At 38.8% G+C, this 13,598-nt stretch overlaps 1 long non-coding RNA gene and 1 pseudogene across 1 annotated transcript in view; one reads left to right on the top strand and one right to left on the bottom strand.

The window, feature by feature from the left end:
- LOC129046044 (uncharacterized) overlaps positions 1-13,598 on the bottom strand; it is a 334,546-nt gene that overhangs the window by 106,191 nt on the left and 214,757 nt on the right. The window contains exons 9-10 of the long non-coding RNA XR_010407858.1: positions 9,241-9,330; positions 7,604-7,730 (exon numbers count right to left, since the gene is read on the bottom strand). This is a non-coding gene — a long non-coding RNA (uncharacterized LOC129046044). The remainder of the gene's footprint in view (positions 1-7,603; positions 7,731-9,240; positions 9,331-13,598) is intronic.
- LOC123850278 (phosphatidylinositol N-acetylglucosaminyltransferase subunit P-like) lies at positions 9,955-12,216 on the top strand (annotated as a pseudogene).

Genomic DNA, 13,598 nt, shown 5'->3' with positions numbered 1-13,598 from the left:
TTAAGGACTATTGTTTTTTAGAATCCACTTTGGAAAGCAATATATTACGGAGAGTTAATAAAAATTAAGAGTCTATGCTTGTCAAAGACACCACAGGACCACTGGGAAACTAGATTTAATAAAACCTTAAAATCATAGTTAAGTGGACTGACCCACACCAAAGTGGAGATCTGGTAAGCTGCTACCCTGAAGATAAACTAGACTGTACCATAAGAACCAGGCTAAGAAGGAAGGCAAAGTCCATGGAAATCTTCTGGAGAGCCCAAAGTGGCAACTCTAAGGTCAGAACAGGGTGATATGGAGGCAAGAGGAAACCCCACAGGGATTCAGACATGGATGATTTTACATTTATGTGGCTCCAGAGTTCATAAACAAAATGCTAGCCCCTGATTCCCGAAAAAATGTGCTACCAGGGCTTCTTAACAGGCCATCTTCATTTGCAGAGTAATGAAAGGAACATTGAGTTAGGAGTCATGAAAACTCGATTTTCAGTTAGCCCGGTGGTCTGCTAGAGCCAGCCTGCACTAGCTCAGCAAGTGCCAATTATGTGCATCTTGTCCCAGTTCCAAACTGAATAAAGTCACGGTGGTAGTCATGGTAAAAATATTTACATTACAGAAATTTGATAAACTTTACAAATCAAATCAGGGCTTTCTTTCCTACCCCCCTTCCCCCACTGCCCGCCACCCTCAACAGAGAGCTGCTTATTAAACATTTACTAGCACACACCACTGGCCTTGACCTAGGTTTGTGACATTTGGTTTATCTGGCCTTCTCTGTAAAGTTAAGTGAATTGTAATAAGTCTTCACTGTTTCAGAGTGTAAGGACCCAACAATAAACTAAAATAAGGTATCGGATTTATACATGATAGTTTGTATTCTTGGTAGTTATTTGTTGGGGGGGAAAAGACAAATAGCTATTATGAATTGGACAACTTTTAAACACACTGTATTTTGATTAGTCACAATAGCACCTATAGGTTTGATAAATATTAAATATGAGGGAGACAAGTGATATTTATTTGATAAGAGGAAAGGCAGCATTTAGAATAATTAAGATAATTACATATCTTTTTATGATATGTAATACCATACAAAGCTCCCTGGGGATTCCCCAAAAATGGCCAAGCAACAGAATTACTGGAGATTGCTAAAATTCAGCTTCCCATGTCAGGTGCCAGCCAGAGCAACCTAATAAGAATCTCCAAGGACAAGCGAATTACCCTAATGATTCTTACGTAGGTGCCTGACAGTAGAGTTCCCCATATCCATCCACTGGGATGGTCTTGATGATCTTTTATTTCCTTTTTATACACATATTCTACAATCCTGAGAGCCTTTTTAATCCACCCTGAATAGACAACACTTGAAAGATCATTTTTACTTCTGGAGACGCCGGGGGAAACAAAACCTGAAACACATAAGAGCAGTGACCAATAAGGTGAGGAATCTGCAAATGATACCTTAGAAAAAAATGGTTAAAAAGAAATAAACCCAGGAAAAATTCTGCTTTAAAAAAAAAAAAAAAAGCTTGAAAAAAAAACAGATCAAGAAAGCTCCCTAATCGGTCCTCTTCATTTCTTTCACACCGTGCTTCAGCTTTGGGAACTAGTCCTTTGCAATCTTAGATAAAGTTGTTAGAAAAGTACTCTTTGTAACTAGGATGACCTTACAATTTATGATCCAAACCAAGACCATCAAAGAATGAAAGGAGGGGCCATTAGTAAGTAATTCCCCTGGGACATCAGGCAGAAAGGCATAAACTTGGACTGCCTCAAGCAACCTGCAGTCTAATTTCATTTGGTAGCTTTCAAAAACCAGAAATAGCTATAATGCTCTCCTTCCTGGTTTTTTAACCATTTCTAACCCAGAATCTTAACATGTAAAACAGAATCAAGTGTATTTGAAAGGGGTGAGGAGCCCAGACTCTACCTATTGACTTCCCTTTGCCTCTCTGGATGGTGCTTGAGGCACCTCCAACAGAATCCTAAGAACTAGTAGTTTGGAAACTAAGATGACAAGGTGGGCAGCACAAGATGACCTTTCTAATATTAAGTTTGAGAATTCTTGGATGATTGCATTTTGAATGCAGGACAAAGATGGCAAGGGAGAAAATATTCATAGGCTTATAATTCCCAATTTTCTACTTTAAAAAAATGTATATTAAATACATACAAAATTATTATACTGCAGAGTATAAAAAAACTAATACAACCCACCTGCAAGCAACCACTGACAATTTAGGGAATGTTAGTATTGTACTTGAAAGTCCCTCTGTTACTTTCGCTTCCTATCTCCATTCTCTCTCTCATCCTCCACCCCTAAAAGTAACCATTATCTAGAATTTGTGTGTGTCATCCCTCCACAATTTGGTGAGCTGTCTATAGCTGAGGGCTAGGAAAACACGTGAAGCAGAGGATGAAGACCCCACTAACTCAGGGAAAGACAACTCTGTCCTGCATAGCCCACAATTGGCTGACAAATCCTTGAGACTATTTTCCTACAACTGTTTGAATTAATGGGTAAAAGACCCTGGATTTGGCCATTTCCCAATCTGATTGGATGTGGTTAAGATAGAAATGCCAATTCCGTACAGCTGTGCAGAATGCTGAGGGTTTAGACTGAGGAAACGGGGAATCTGACACCAAAAACCTTCACAAACCAATGATTCTAACAGTGTTGTATGCCCAGAAATCAATGGCAGCAGCTTAAGAAAAATGGGCTCATTTAAATCAGAAAGCCAACTGAACTCAGGAGTTAACAAGAGAAAAAAATGGAGAGAGAGAAAGCTCGGGTGTGGCCTGGCCCCTTCAGCCCTTGTTAAATCAGAAAGTGTTTTCTAAGATTCTGTGTTTTACCTTACACCCGTCCTGTTGCTTAGCCTCACATGTTGCTTAAACTTCATTTGAAAGGAAGACAAAGGCAGGGAATAATTATATCATGAACAAGGCAGAATGCTATTAAATAAATGTCTTTATATCCAAGTGCTAAACTGTGTGCCACAGGCCATTGGAAAACCAGGAAACCTTGCCTACTGCCCTGGAACAAGGGAGTACTTGTGAGGTAGAGTACACCCTAAAGACACGTGAAAAGGGAAAGATCAGGTTGACCAGCTGCAGCGAAATCTTCGTAGCGGTAGCAACATTTGAGCTGGGCCTTGAACAGAGATTAGGGAATGAGGAAATGCAGACTGAAAGCCTTTTTATACTAATAATGAAAATGATTGGCATTCATTGTGTGCCAGGCACTGTGGTAAGCACTTTGTGTGCATAATTTCATAGACTCCTAACCAAGAAACCTCCTAAGTATAAGCATGCCCATTTTACAGATGAGGAAACTGAGACACAGAGAGATTAAGAAACATGGCCAAGGTCACACAACTAGGCAGCAGTAGTAGTCGTGGTAGTAGTCAGGATTCACATTCGGGATGTTTGACCCGATAGCCAGGATGCCTAGGGAGAGCAACAACAAGAGAGGGAAGCCCAGACGTGGGAGGAAACAAGGTGACTGACAAGGAGTCAGCAAAGACTGGTCATATTGAAGGGCCAACAGGGTGTTTGGTCAAGTCATTACTCTGCTAAAATTCCTTAACTATCTGCCCCATCGGCTGTGCCTTATACACAGAGATGTTCAAGATTGCTTGTTAAATTTAATTGGCAATATAAGGAAAGGCCCCAGCATAAGAAGCTATCATATAATTGGGATTCTCTGCCTATTATGTCTTCTAGTTTGACTAATATTTTGAAGTTTAACAGGGCATGAATAGGTTCATATGGGGAAAAATATCTTTAATACATCAATACAAATTGGGAAAATAGGGATAACACAAGAATGAACGTGTGAGGAGACTTTTCAAGAGATGTGAAGTCATCTTTTATTCATCTCTTCATTCAACAAATATTTCCTGATTGGTCTTTTTCTATTAGTCCTTGTGCTGAGGCACCGGGGATGTGGGCCCCTCTGAAGGGGCCAAGCAAAAGAAAAGAGCTTCCACTATGCTTCATAACAAAATAGAATTCAATGAGCAGCTGCATTGTTCATTGAACAATGGACATTTATCAACTCCTAATATGTGTTGGATACTCTAAGCAATGACAGATAGACATTCCTGTCCTCAAGGGCCTCTAAGGGGAGATTAAACCAGTGAACAAATAATGGCAACACAGCAGAATGAGTATCACCTACAAGGGGTTTATAAACTAAAACAAATATCTGTACTAAAGGAGGATATACGATCCTGATCTGGTCTGCATCTGTTGAGTTCATTCAGAATGAGTTTGGTAGTTTCCTGTCTTCGTTGACAAAGAGGCTCATCTCCCTGGTCTCCAAAGGCCAGATCAGGTGACCTGAAAAACCTTGCATCTCTAGGATTCTAATTTTGCACTCCCACAGCAGCTGAGAAATCAGGGCACACAGGCAAGAAGAGGAACATAAGAGTAACAGAACACCAAGTACAGTGTGTACCCAGATTTGCCAATTCATAAGCTGGTTAAAGTTCCAATTTCACAACATTAAAAACATGGCTTTTGCCTAATTGCTGAATTCTGGAATGTCGGTGGTGGTCCACTAAAAATCACATTTCATTAACCAGAAAATGTGAATTCAGGTAGTTATGTCTCATCAGTCTGTTAGAAAATATAAAATTAAAAAAAAAAAAAAACCCCAGTAACTCAGTTGCATTATTTAAAAGAACAATTCCAAATCAAACTAAGTGATCACATAGAGGAAGGATTATAACAGCAAAGACAATTTTTCATTAAAATTACTAAAAGAAAAATCTAATCTCAGGCTATAACTTACTAGCTTGTGTGATGTTATGCCAATCACTTACTCTTTCTGGATCTCAGTTTTCTCATCTGTAAAACAAGGGGGTTGGCAAAAAGTTCCATCTGCATCCTGTGATATTATGAAAACCTAACACTTTAGAATCGTAGTCGAGAGATGGCAAATATTTTGGCCTCCAGTGATACCTGCAGTGGACTGGTGTTTATGAGCTGCCTAGAGAATGGAGAAAGATTCTGATGCCCAGTCCAAGCTCAGAGGGAAAGTGCCAAGAACTTTAATATTATCTGGATGAGGCAAGTGGAATGAAGGGCACACAGAGTCATTTTTCTAGTTGAAACTCACATTTTTTAAAAACTAGAAAAATTGAACCCAGAGTGGTTTAGTGACAATGAATAATCACAGAACAAATTAGTGGATAACACAAATTCTAAGTTGAATTTTTATTACCTATCACCCGTATTCTTTTTTAAAAAATTGACAATTATTGTATCATCTTTCATCTTGTTTCCAAAGAAGTTAAAGTGGCTTACAAAGGTGCACATAATGCAGCGAGATCAATGAATACAAAAATAAGACAAAAGGAAATCTATACTTCATTTTATCATACTCAGTGCTGTCAAATTAATTTATCCAGAGCATTCATTTTATATTACTACTCTTCTCAGTGATTCCCCAAAGTCCTTCATTATTTTTCCTCAACTGCCCTTCTAAACCTGTATTCCAATTGCACTGTTCTACAATTCCCCACACATCCTACAGTACATCACCATCTGGAAATACCTGACCAGAATGCAAGTTATCTATCCTTAATGAGGAACTTCCAGATTTTCCCCTGGAAGCTATGTTAATTTGTGACTTCACTCTCCTTGCTGTGGTTCATGAGACTGACATAAATGTAGGGCAAGAAGATTCTCTTTGCTGTCTTTTAATTAATTAATTAATTAATTAATTTATTTATTTATTTATTTATCTGAGAGAGAGCACGCGTGCCTGCTGGGGGGGGGGGGGGGCGGGTAGGGAGGGGCAGAGGGAGAGAGAGAATCTCAAGCAGGCTTTATGCCCAGAGCAAAGCCCAAAGCGGGGCTCGATCTCACAACCCTGAGATCATGACCTCAGCCAAAATCAGGAGTCAGACGCTTAACTGACTGAGCCACCCAGGCACCCCTCTTTGCTGTCTTTTAATTAAAGAGTTGGGAGTGGCTATAGTCCACTGTGTGAGTGGAGAAGCAAAGAAAGCAAGTCTATAGAGAGAAAAAAATGAAGCAAAAATAAAAGAACTTCGAGTTCCTGATTGCTTCCCAGCCTTGACACCAATCTCTCCCTGAGGCCTGGCTCCATACCTGCCATTGAGTTCCCCAAAACACCCCTGAAGCCTTACACTAATTTCCCCCTCTCTTAAGTTTACCCTAATTAATTATTCTGCATCCCTATCTGTGTCTTTGCCTTACCTACATCCTGCCTTCAAGTCCCCGTTCGAGGTCACTTCCTCCAGAAAGCTCTTTCTAATCCCCTCAGACAGAAATAATGCCTTATCCTATAAATTCCTACAGTACTGCATTTATATATTTCTGATGACATATCTGCCTTATACCTGCATGATTATGCATCCTATTTTTTTATCATAATTTCTAAGCTTCTTGTGGAGAAAGATCCATGCCTCACCCATTACTGTAATCTCCATATACCAAGCACAGTAGAAGAGAGCAATCATCAACCTTTGTTAAAAGAATGGATGAATGAATGGACGCCTTTTATTCATTCTCTACTGTTGTACAAATCCCTAAACTTCTCTCCTTCAGGCTGGTATTAGAGAAGTGGAGATTTGATCAGCCAATTTATCCAGTTAATGTGAACAATGTAGACAGACAAATAGGATAATTGTGACCCAAAAATCTACTCCAGGGCCAGAATGATGCCTTTTGGTTGTCAATATTGATCACGTTTAATTAGAAAATTGCCAGATCTCTGCTGTTCCTAGTGCTGTGTGGGCATCACCTAAAAGCAAAGGGATGACAAGCTGTTCTGAGCATCTGCAGCCTTTATATAATAAACATGTTTTCATTTAAGAAAATTTGTGCCTGCTTCTGAGTAGGATCAGAGCCTTTTATAATTGCGTATCTTTTCTCCATACAAACTTTCTTCATTGGTTATGAAAAGGGAACTATTAATGTGTAATTCCTAGAGTTATTAAAGTCATGTTAATTTATTTTAGTTCATGCCATATAAATGAATATTTGCAGAGTAGATGCAGAATACAGTTAAAAAATCAACATTAGAGTTTAAGAAATAATCAATGCAGGAACAGAGTGGAGTCACCTGAGGTGCATTGTGACTTTATGAAGGAGGTTATTAACCCGTCAGTTACCTGTGTCCCTTCCAAACACCTCTTTGGTCTTTCATGATCTTATCAGAGCACTTTCCAGATGAAAGCATAGCTATCATCACTATATTTTATGCCATACACTCCATTTCTCAAATAGCAGCTTACCCTCATGGTATGACTTGTTATTGGATCTGTCTAGATCTTGGTTAATCTGCCATCAGTAATAGTTAATAGAGGGTTAGAGTTTTCACTAATTGAAAATGCAAGTTTCACTTTGCTAGTGAAATGCAAGTTTTCACTTTGCCAGTATCCATAATTTGAAATGGTCATTCAGCAGTAACCAATTTGCTCATATTGGTGTTCACGCTTAAGCATGTTGCATTTGCATGCAGTAACTGGTAAATAAACCTTAAGTGTTTATTTATTGAGTTTAAACTCACTCCATTGCTATTATTCGAAATAAACCAAGAATTAATATCTATGGCATTTTCTTACCTGTGCTTATCAACGTTAGTTGCTTAAATCCACACTTTGAAAAGGCATATTGGAAAAGCATCATTGACTATCTCTAACATAAACAATTGATTGTCATATCTTCTATAATTTCAAAGTCTCTTTAAACCTGAAAAGAAAAAGTCTTATAAGATTGGTGAGAGAGAATTGAAAGGAGAATCCTTCCTTAACTTGATAAATTCCTTTTAGCTATCTAGGATAGAAAGTAGAAGATATAACCACAAAGAAAATTTTTAGAAATCACCATTAATACTACTTTCCTGAAAGAACCAAGGTTAAAATTTTGTTTTATAGTCTTTCTGTCATCTTATTTTGCATATATATACATGTAAGTGTGATTAAAATTGAGATTTAAAATTAAAATGGTACCATACCATTTATACTGTTTTGTAATATGCTGTTTCCACAGTATAGCATAAATATTTATCTGATCCAGAGGCTGGCAAATTTTTCTGTAAAGGGTCAGAGAGTAAATATTTTAGGCTTTTGGGCCAGTCTTTGTCACAACTATCTGACTCCACTGTTATTACAAGAAAGCAATATGTAAATATGTACAATATGTAAATGATGGTATATAATGAATAGGCATATAGGCGCTCCAATAAAACTTTATTTGCAAAAACAGGTAGTAGACATATTGTGTTCATGGATTGAAAGACTCAACACAGTAAAGATCTCAATGCTCCCTAAGTTGATAGACAGGCTTAACATAACATAACTCTCATCATAGTCCCAGCATATCTTTTTGCAGATATAGACAAAATTATTCTAAAATTTATATGAAGAGGCAAAGAACCAGAAAAGCTAAAACAATTTTCAGAGAAGGCTATAGTGGGAGGAATCATTCTGTCCAATTTTAAGACATGTTTTATAGCTGCAGAAATCAAAACCATGTGGTAGTGCAAACTATGTATCTGACCAAAATCTCACATGATTAGATATTACTAAAGACCTATCAGAACAGCTAAAATTAAAAAATAATAATAATACCAAATGCTGGCAAGGATGCAGAGCAACCGGATCTCTTATACATTGTTCAGGGGATTATAAAATGATATAGGCACTTAGCAGTTATTTAAACAGCTAAACATACACTTACCATCTGACCTAGCAATCACATTTCTAGGCATTTATCCCAGAGAAATAAAAATTTATGTCCACACAAAAACCTACACACAAATGTTCACAGCAGTTTTATTTGTAACAGTCAAAAACAGGATACGAACATAAAGTCCTTCAATAGGTGAATGGTTAAACAAAATGTAATATATCCATATCATAGAATATTATTTAGCACTAAAAAAGAACTGAACTACTAATACATGTAAAATTTAGATGCATCCAAAGATATGATGCTGAGTGAAAAAAAAAAAGCCAATTTTAAAAGTTATGATTTCACTTATATAACATTCTCCAAAATGACAAAATTACAGAGATGAAGAGCAAGGTTCAGAAATGGTAAGGGAGAAGGGGTGAGTATGACTATGAAAGAATAGGACAAGGGATTTCTTTGGATAATGGCGTAGTTCTGTATCTTGATCATGGTCATGATTATAGGAATCTACACACACATTGTACTAATAATGTCAGTTCCCAGTTTTGCCTTGTGCTATTATTACATGTAAGCTGTAACCAGCGAAGGATATCAGGTGAAGGATACACAGGACTTTGCTGTAATATCTTCGCAACTTCCTATGAATCCATAGTTACTACAAAATAAAAAGTTAAAAAAACAAAGAGATGGCAGGCCATTGTCATAATCTGGCTGTAGTTTGCTAACTCCTGACTTAGACAGTAGATATTCTGACAATAATATTTGTATTAGCTGTGCAGTATGTCTTTCAATATATATATATAATCATTTTGTTTATAATATATATCACATTTTGTTTAATATATATATATGTTTAACCATTTCTCTATTATTTCCAATTTTTCTCCTTATAAAACCAAGACCCAGAATGTTTTATATCTTTTTACACATCTATGATTATTTCTTTAGAATAAATATCTAAAATTTACAGTGTCAAATATAGACATAGCTTTAAACTTTTGGCATAATATTGTCAAATTTGCTCTACAAAACCTTCAAGTCCTGAGTAACATACCACTTCCTACAAGAAGACCTCCCCAGTCTCAGATGTCCCTCTTACTGGCTTCCACAGTACCCTGAACTTCCTCTACTATATCATTTATACTCTGGTCACAACTTGTTTGTTGTATAACTTCAATCTCAATTAAGATCTAGACCTTAATCTCTGTACAGCAGGAGACTTTAATTTCCATAGGGCTAAGTTTGTCTTGCTCCCTTTTTTATGCCCAGCATGAGCACAATGCCTGACAAGTTGTAAATATTCATTAAATACTTTCTGAATCAACGAATGAGAAAGGAATATATATATATAACTCAATCACAAAGGAAATGTTCTACTTTTGAGAGTTTACAACACTAATATTGAGAGTGTTTCTAGCACCCTCCAGGAAAGAGTCCCTTACCTATGAATATAGACATCAGATCAAAATCGAGATTAACCCTATAGGATGGTGATCGATTCATCAGATTGTCATAACTTGATGAAACTGCCATTAAGATCACCTAAATAACTTTCATTGTTCTGACTATATGCTCTCCCAGTCACTTTCTAGTTATTATTTGGTTTTTAGGCATAAAGTATAGACTACCCACACTGAGAATATGCATATGTCATACAAGCTTAAGTTTCTTGCCCTTGTGACAATTACATTTTTTTTACTAAAAATTAATAAAGTGACATCCGATTTGTGCATTAGTTATTTATGGATTTTATTATATGAATATATCCCCCTGAGCCTCCCCTAGAAGGCAGTAATCACATCAGTGTGCTCCCAACCTCCTGTCCCTCCAGGGACGGTCTTATTGCTTGCTTCCTCAAACTGTAACAGGCATGATTTTTAAGTCTCTGTGGTTTTTATACCCAAGTATTTTTATTTCATATGACTTTTTTTTTTTTTTTAACATTTCAAGTCTCTTCTAAAACTCTTCATGTAGCCTCTGTGCTTTTTCTGCCTTAGCCAGAATACATTCCTTGACTGTAACTGAATTATATCTAAATTTGGGGAGGTCCTTTAATGTTCCTGCCCCTGATCACACGCTATGGCCCCTTTTTGGCAAGGCGTCTGAAATGTGATATTCTTCTTTATCAAAACTCCTCTTTTTAGGGGCGCCTGGGTGGCTCAGTCGGTTAAGCGACTGCCTTCGGCTCAGGTCATGATCCCGGAGTCCCGGCATCGAGTCCCGCATCGGGCTCCCTGCTCGGAGGGGGGTCTGCTTCTCCCTCTGACCCTCCTCCCTCTCATGCTCTCTCTCATTCTCTCTCTCTCAAATAAATAAATAAAATCTTTAAAAAAAAAAAAAAAAGAGGGGCGCCTGAGTGGCTCAGTTGGTTAAGCGACTGCCTTCGGCTCAGGTCATGATCCTGGAGTCCCGGGATCGAGTCCCGCATCGGGCTCCCTGCTCGGAGGGGGGTCTGCTTCTCCCTCTGACCCTCCTCCCTCTCATGCTCTCTCTCATTCTCTCTCTCTCAAATAAATAAATAAAATCTTTAAAAAAAAAAAAAAGAGGGGCGCCTGAGTGGCTCAGTCGGTTGAGCGACTGCCTTCGGCTCAGGTCATGATCCTGGAGTCCCGGGATCGAGTCCCGCATCGGGCTCCCTGCTCGGAGGGGGGTCTGCTTCTCCCTCTGACCCTCCCCCATCTTGTGCTCTCTCTCTTTCATTCTCTCTCTCAAATAAATAAATAAAATCTTAAAAAAAAAAAAACTCCTCTTTTTATCTGTATGAATTTGCTCCTCATGTGTAAGGGTTTATTGCATTTAACACACTGCTAAGTTTATCTGAGGTAGTCAAGTTATTACAGCTAGAGTGGCTTTTAGAAAAGATCAGAGAGCTCTTCCGCGCGCTCCCCCGCGCTCCGCGGTCCGGGCCGGCAAGGGTCGCGCTGAGCCTGCGCCTGGGCGGAGCCGGGGGGACGAGGGTGGGCGGCGCCGCAGCGACCCGGCCTTTCCTTTAGTTTCTCCCTCTCTCGCCCCCAGGAGGCTTTCGGAAGGCGCTTGCGCGGCGGGGGGGGGTCTCGGCGCTGAAGTGGCCGAGCTGTCGGGAGGGGCCTGAGTGGGCGCTTCCAGGACCCAAGTTCGTCTGAAGCCACGGGGAAAGTGGTGGAAAATTCACCGTCGCCATTGCCAGAAAGAGCGATTTATGGCTTTGTTCTTTTCTTAAGCTCCCAGTTTGGCTTCATCCTGTATCTTGTGAGGGCATTTATTCCTGAATCTTGGCTAAGCTCCTTAGGATTAACCTCTTGGCCTCAAAAATACTGGGCGGTTGCACTGCCCGTCTACTTCCTCACTACTATAGTAATTGGTTACGTACTCTTATTTGGAATAAACATGATGAGTACCTCTCCACTCAACTCCATTCATACAATCACAGGTAACTATGCTAAAAATCAACAGCAGAAGAAAATACGGAGAGGAGGCCATCCCAGCATTAAGAGATATTCCTATTAATGAAGTAAACCAAATGTTCTTCCTGGCAACTAAATAACTTTATGCCAAAAACTAAATTGTATGTAGACTAACACCGAGCATTTACTATAATTTTTTATGTAATAATTTTGACCATAATTATTTTGACTCTCTCTCGTACCCAATATTGAAATGTAAACAAAGTAAGTTGATTCTTTTAGATTAAGTTCTATTAATAGTATAAAAGTTCTTGAGTATTAGTTATTAATGAACAGAATAAGTAAAATACTGCATTACCATAAAAAAAGATCAGAAAATGTTTAATGGCTGAGATTTAAATATAGGTAAAACAGAATGTCTTATTTGAGAATTATATTCTGGACCATGAACATTATGACAAATTGCTAAGGGAGATTAGTATGCAGTCTGATCTGGAAATAAGAGGAAAATCTGGAGGAGCAAGCCATATATTACAGAGGAAACACATCAGGCTGTAACCCTGTTCCTAACTCACAGAGGGACTCTGTGCTAGCCACTTCACCTCAGAGCCTCTGTTTCCTCCTCTATAAACCAAGGCAGGTAGACCAGAAGAAAGATAAACTCCCTACCAGCTCAGAAGTTCTATGATTCTGTGATAAAACTGGTCTATCCCTTCGATATCCAGTGTGAAGTAGTGACATTTATCTTGGAAATCTATGATTTACAATCTAATCAGGATCCCTTCCCTTGGACATCAATCTGTGATGTCCCCTTTCTGGTCCAGATACTTTTCACTGTCCTCCATACCCCATACTGTAAGGATGCCCTCGGGACATCCAATTGAGCTCAACTGGTTCCCATTAGCTATCTCTCCCTGTCACCCATCTGTCCTCTTCCCATTTCTCCCCTAGTGACTAGCTCTCACTCTTATCTTCTCTAGGCCAGCTCTCTAACCCTATCTAAACGAGTCACGGTAAGTGGAAGAAGGTCCAAGGCAGTACTCAACATCTCATTCCCAAATACCATCCCTACATTTTAACAAAGGCTCCTCCTTTAATTCTAACCTCAAGAAAGACTTTAATTCAAGGAAGGGAGAAAGACAACTAACATCTGTTAAACAACTACTCTGTGCCACATCAATACATAGCACATTCATTTCTTATAACCGTTGAAATATATATAGTATTTCCCCCAATTCTGTTGAAATTGAGAAAACTGATGCTCAGGGAAATTAAATAAGTTGCCGGGATCAAGAGGTAGTATTGGCAGAGCTGGGATTCAAACTCCCAGTCCATCTAACTTGAGAGTTGTTCTCTTTCCACCAGACCATATAGTCGTCTTGTGGTCCACAAAGCTCCAGGGTCCTGGGGTATTATCTCAGGGCCCTCCAAGAAGAGATGATGGGAATCAGGCTCCAGCCCCGTCTTTACTCTGAGGATGTCCAGAACACACATGCCCAGTGGTATTTATTTTGTAATTATTACTATTTAATTTGAGGAA

This window comes from Mirounga angustirostris, unplaced genomic scaffold (assembly GCF_029215605.1).
Source record: "Mirounga angustirostris isolate CCGP_5_RB_7025 unplaced genomic scaffold, mMirAng1.0.hap1 SCAF_15, whole genome shotgun sequence".
Taxonomy (NCBI): Eukaryota; Metazoa; Chordata; class Mammalia; order Carnivora; family Phocidae; genus Mirounga; species Mirounga angustirostris.
Note: the sequence above shows the minus strand (reverse complement) of the source record. Positions and strands in the feature narration are given on the sequence as shown.